The sequence below is a fragment of the Carettochelys insculpta genome, chromosome 10 (assembly GCF_033958435.1).
Source record: "Carettochelys insculpta isolate YL-2023 chromosome 10, ASM3395843v1, whole genome shotgun sequence".
Taxonomy (NCBI): domain Eukaryota; kingdom Metazoa; phylum Chordata; order Testudines; family Carettochelyidae; genus Carettochelys; species Carettochelys insculpta.
This window is the reverse complement of record NC_134146.1, coordinates 29,114,896-29,120,895: the sequence shown is the minus strand read 5'-3', so window position 1 is coordinate 29,120,895 and position 6,000 is coordinate 29,114,896. Positions and strand designations below refer to the sequence as shown.

Here is a 6,000-nt window from a genome sequence, read left to right as displayed (position 1 = left end):
GGTGATGATGTAACAAGTGAGAGCTCAGTGCACATCTCAGCCCTGGAAAGCATAAAAGAAATGAGAAAGCAAATCTTCTGGAGATCAACAAACTCGTTGTTCTTAGGAAAATACCTCCAAGAGTGTCTCATTCTGAGTGCACAAGAAGTCTTTAAAACAGGGATGGGGTGCATTTTTTTTCCTATTGGGGCCATTGACCCACATTAAAAATCAGTTAGGGGCTACCTGTGGGGGAGAACAGAGGCTCCTGGCTTAACCCCACAGTAGGATGAGCTGGTGTTCATGCATCCAGCCCCATAGGGAGTGGCATGGAGGCTCAGGGCTTTTAGGCTCTGGGATGGAGCTGGGAGTGAGGGACTCAGGGTCTGGTAGTGGGCTCTGGGCTGGGGCAGGGGCAGGGGCAGGGGCTGAGGTTCAGGAGAGTGAGGATGGGGCTGGAGATGAAGGATTTGGGGTGCAGAAGGGCTCTGGGCTGGAGATGAATGGGTTTGGAGTGTGGGAACAGGCTCAGGCCTAGGGCAGGGGTTGGGATGCAGGCTGTGGCTGGGGATGTGGGCTTGGGAAGGGACAGGGGTTGGGGTGGGAGGACCTTCAGGGTGCAGGCTCCAGGAAGGAATTCCAATGCAGCGGGGGGTCCAGGGCTGAGGTGGAGGTTGGAGTGCAGCAGGAAGTTTGGGAGTGGTGGATGGCCTGTCTGGCCAGATGATGCTTTCCTCAGGCAGCTCATAGTCAATGGCACAGAAGGACTAAGGCAAATTCCCTGCCTGCCCTGGCTCCAAGCTGCTCCCAGAAATGGCCAGCATGTCCACCCCCTAGGCAAAGGCATGGGCAGGTGCTGCCCGACCCATGCCTGCAAGTGCCACTGCTGCTGCTCCCATTGGCTGTGGTTCTGACTGGGGGTGTGGGCAGCATGTGGAGCTTGGCTGATAGCCACTTTGCCGAGAGGCTGCAGGGACACGTCAGCAACCTGGCACTCAGAGCTCCTAGCTGTGCAGGATGCAGGGTGTCAAGGCTCAGGGCTTCTGGCATGCAGTGCGATGGCTCTTGCCATAGGGCTGTCCTTATAATTTTTGGTGCCATATGCAGTCTGAGCATCTACACCCCCACTGGGGGTAGGTGGCTGCTTTGCTGGGGTGGGGTGGGGGCTGTGTTCAGAGCAATGGGGAAGGAGCTCTCAGGGGAAGGTCCAGGACTGTAGGGGGCAGGAGCAGTGCAGTGAGGTGGCAGAAGAGCAGGCAGGAGGCACCAGACAGCAGCACAGACAGAGCTGTAGGCCAAAAGGTGGAGCAGGGGTGGTCACACAGCTAACTGAAGCTGAGCCCAGGGGAAAGAGAGGTGATTGGTGGCAAGGCGCAGACCAGGGGTGATTGAGGGATGGTGTCTCTGGAACCAGTGCTGCCCACCTTACCTGTTTGATGTCTGGTCCCAGTGGTGGCCTTAAGCATACACAGCCGCATATGCTGCATATGCCTAGGGACAGCCCTGGCCAGATGAAATGAAGTAGAAGGCCAGAGGTTCTCCACCCCTGCCTTAAAGCTTAATTACATTCCAGACAAAAATGACTGTCAGAACTGCTCCCCTAATGGCCAAAGGTGCTCGAAAAGGAAGAGCTGGAGCATGTGTTGAGCACCTTCAGGAGGTGGATGGGAGAAAATATATGAACAGAGGCAATGAAGTTGCCAGGTCTTTCTATTGGAACTCCATCAGAGTTCTCCAGAAAATAAAGAATTTAAGATGTTGATGGGCTCTCTGTTAATTATCACAGACTAAATGGTGCAGGTAAAGCTGCCAGCCATAGTTGCTGTAGAAAAGAGAGCAAATCAAATCATAATGATATTACCATACGAACAGATAGAATAACCAAAAAGAAATGCATTATACAGCACTCTGCCACAAACTGGAATACTTGTGGAAAACTAGAACAGAGATGAGCCCAGTGATTATTGGATCCTATGGAGTGATCCCTAAAGGTAAAAATGAGCAGCTCAATAAGTGTTAGGAGTCAAAAACATCAGGATCAGTGACAAAAGCACTTTTAGGTGTGCTGATGATGGTCAAAGGAGAATGAATTCATTGGAACTCCTAAAATCAGGGAATTTTGTGGTGAGCTAAACGAAGCTCCTGAATTTTCACACCTACAGAGTTGATTTGCAGTGACTCAGAGAAATATTAGGCTGGTTGTATTTACACTATGCAACTTTTAGCAACAAGGTTGTGTGGTCACAGCCCTGTCGCTGAAAGTCTGTGCATGTGAATACTGTTTGCACGTTTGCAGGCAAACTACTGCTAGCCCCCACAAGTGGCTTTTACTTTGTCAGTGGGAGAGTGAAGCCGTCCTGCAGACAAAGCAGTATTCACACTCACTTGCTAAGGCACAACTTTTTGTCATAGGGGAGGGGTGTTTAAGCACCTGCTAGACACAAGTTTGTTGACCAATTGCAAGGGCAGACTTAGCCTTAGAATAGTGGCTTTTCCCTTTTGATGCTTAAAAAGTTTGATATTGTCAAGGCTCTTTTTTCTTATTTTCTTAAAACCCCAGCCCCCAGCTACAACAAGGAATAATGCTGAGGCGTAATATGTATTCAAATGTGAAGCTCCCTCCGCCCCCAGGTGTGTAGCTCACATTTCACGTGCAATTACTTTTAGGATAAAGTTTCTTCCGTTTGACCCATGATGCTTTGCTTTGCAAGTGCAATGGCTTGTGCTGAATTGAATGGCAACAATGGATTGTTTCTATGGCATCAGCCAATCAGCTGCTGGGCAGAGATGAAAAGGTGAAACTTAAGATGCTGCTCCAAGAGGTCACATTACTGCCTCTGCAGCTCCCCTTTGCAGATCTGTCTCCTACTCTGACAAATAGCATTGACAATAGCGTGCTCACAGCCTATAAGGGCCATGAAAACCCTGGCATGTCCTTCCATTTGAGAGCAGGAGAAAATTTAAAACTTCTTGGCTTTTTGCATTGACTGCGTGTGCTGTTAATCTACTGTTTGATGCATCCTGTGTCAAGCGAATTATGAAGTTATTCCCGCACTTGGGATCATAGGAGCTGGAACTAGGGTGCGTGTGTGTGTGTGTATGTTGTCTTCAAGCGGCTTCCATTAGATATAGGGTTTCCAGCTGGGCTCAAGCTCCCAGCTCCCCTGCTTGGGGTCCTCTGGTAGGGCTTTTTTGCCTCTAAACATCTCCAGTTTTCTAGATCTCTGCAAAGAGACACCTGTTTTCTTGCACCTTGAATGGACAGTAACATTGTGGCTGCTTGTCTGCATAAAGCGAGATGCAAAAACAAGTCGCACAATACCACCGCTTTCTCGGTGCCTTCTTATTGGAGGAAAATTTGAAATAGAAGGTGAATGAAAAGCTGCTAAGTACTCCCGCAGACTTTGAACTAGCAAACAATAGGAGCCTGCTGAATGGAGCCGAAGTCAAGAGAGGCTGGAATACCCGGGGCTGGATCACTCCGGCTTCCGAACCCTGAAGCTACACTCATGTCCGGTTAGCAAGCAGAGACCCAGCTCGTGCCTGGTACACGTTCGGGTGGCCAGGCGAGCGAGGGGAGGCAGCTTGCTTCTCTTTTTCCCAGCCGCTGCCATTTACCCAGCACGGAGGGAGGCCCCAGTGCAACAAAAGCAGTAGTTCTGCTCCCTGCCCCTGCTGTGCTGCAAGGGGGCATTGGAGGGACGATGCCCAGGTACAGGAGACCAAGGGACTTAACTTGCCCCTCTGCACCACCCCCGCATACGCCGTGCCAGAGATGAACAGAGGGCTCGGGCCAGTCCCGCGGCCGCAGCCCCCACCTCCATTGAGGGGCACAGCAGGGTAGTGGCAGTGGAGGAGGAGATGCAGGTGGGATGTGGGAGCAGCTGTGGGATCCACTGACGCTTTCCCAGGCTGGGCTGGGATCCCCCACCACGGCCCCAGCCCCCCGTCCCTGTCCCTAGGCTCAGAAGGAGCTCGCCCAGCCCGGCCCAAGCGGCCCCCAAGTGCCTGCAGCAAAGCAACCACCCGCCCCAGCGCTAGGGGGCAGCGCTGCAAGGTCCGTCCCGTCCCGTCCCGCCCGCCCGCAGGGGCTCGAGCTCCCCTGGCCGGGGACGGAGCCGGAGCTGCGGCGGGCGCACCCATTCCCGGGGAGGGGGCTGGCCGCGCGTGCTCCGCGTCCGAGCAATCCGCTCCGGCTCCCGCTCCGGGTTTCTCGGGCTGTCGCCGCGCTGCTGGGGGGATCGCTGCGGGAGTTCCCATGCGGAGCTGGTGCAGGCGCCTCAGCTGCTGGTCAGGGCAGAGCCGCTGCGCGCCCGCCGCGATGCCCTAGCGGGAGGGCAGCTCCGAGGTACGGGCCGCCGGGGCCAGGCTCTAGGGCTCCGCTGCCGGGCGGGGGACGCGGGTGAAGTTCTGAACTTTCCCGGAGCGGGTGGCGGCGGCGCTGAGCCCGGGCGGGCGGGGAGCAGCCGGGAGCCGCTGCCTGCTGCCCTCCCTCGCTGGGCCGGGGCTCCAGAGCCCTCAGCATCCTCCCTGTGGCGCTGGTACCGCGCCGGGGCGGGCGGGCTGGGTGAGCTCCGGTGGCCCGCCCGGGGAGGCGGGCTGCGTTGCTTGTGTGCCGCAGCCCCTGGGCGGACGCGTGCACTGCCGAGCCTCGCCGTAGTGCCGGGGGCCTCGTCCCCAGGGCGCCTTTCCCGGGCGCGAATCGTTCGCACTCCCTCCCTCGGCGCCCGGGAGGCGGGCGTGCAGTGGCCTTTGTTGCCACGCAGGTGGCGCAGACACACGGGCTGGCTGACGGGACGAGCTGGCCGCTTCCGAGCGAGGCAGGAGCCACCGACAAGCTCCTGCGTGTGTTTCTTGTTACCAGCTTGGGACGTGTCCGCCTTCGGCTGGGAGCTGGGGAGTCCGGGCCCTGGAGTGAGGAGCCCTCCTGAGACCGGTACCTTTCCCATTCCTCTCTTACGCTAGCCACGTGTGGCTGGTTGGCAGGCTGAGCGGCGCTCCTGGGCTTGGACAATGCGGGTATTGTCAGAGCAGCCTGCCCAGTCGGCTTAGCCTCAGATGCGAGAGAGCGTCCGAGCTGCTTGGACACCCGGGCTCCAGACGCCTGGAATATAGTGAATGTGACAGATAACTTTAAGAATAAATGTTATATTGTTGGACTTTTGTACCGTCCCAGTTTGCCACCTGCTGTGGGACGCAAAGTGGGTGCCTGAGAGGGACAACCGTTTTGTGGCGTGCTTTGATTTTAGGCAGCTTTAATGAAGAGTAAAAAGAAGTTGGGGGAGCAAAGATATATTTGATTCACCTCTAGTCCCATAGTTATCTTTGTAGCAGGAAATCCTGTGATTACTTAGCACAGTGGGCACATGTAATATTTCCTTCTCTGTAAAACACTTCTATTGACCGGATGAGTTCAGATATGTACAGGCAATAGAGATCAAAAGGTTAGCCTTTGGAGAAAGGTTAATTGCTTGTCCTGTGGGTTTCCCATCTCTTTTACTGTGCCCATTTAAGTATTTTGCAGGTTAACTGACTTGCCAGAGCCATAAAAGTAAAGAGAGCCACTACAGACTAGGGCTTTGTTTGGAAAGCACGTTTCCTTATTTTTAAACAATATTGCCCATGCATGTTACCAGAGTTTGTTTACCATGAGTGTTACATTTGATACATGTACATAGATACTAGATTATGTGAACAGGCTTGCATTTCAGGTGGCTCAGCATTGCTTTTGTCCTTTCTGCTCCTTTTAGCAACCTAAGTGATCATTTAGCAGCTGTGCAGTTAGCATCAGATATTAGAGTTTGCTGTCCAGCAAGAAATTGTCACGAAAAAGAAACAGATTCATGGGTGGAGTTAGTGAACACTTTAGCTGAAGTTGGAACTGATCACCTTGCTCTGTGAAAGGAATTAAGTGATTATGGCCTTATTTTTTGATTGTACAGAATAAAAAGCAGCATGTTGCTATATTACATTATTCATGATTTGGTCTGATGGACAACAAAGGCATCTGAATTAAATACT

The 6,000-nt window shown here is 53.6% G+C and overlaps 1 protein-coding gene across 1 annotated transcript in view; it reads left to right on the top strand.

Moving 5' to 3' along the window:
- The first annotated feature begins 4,255 nt into the window (after nt 1-4,255).
- PLCH1 (phospholipase C eta 1) overlaps nt 4,256-6,000 on the top strand; it is a 161,247-nt gene continuing 159,502 nt past the window's right edge. The window contains exon 1 of the mRNA XM_075003959.1: nt 4,256-4,327. The gene's annotated coding sequence lies outside the window, so the exon portion shown is untranslated. The remainder of the gene's footprint in view (nt 4,328-6,000) is intronic.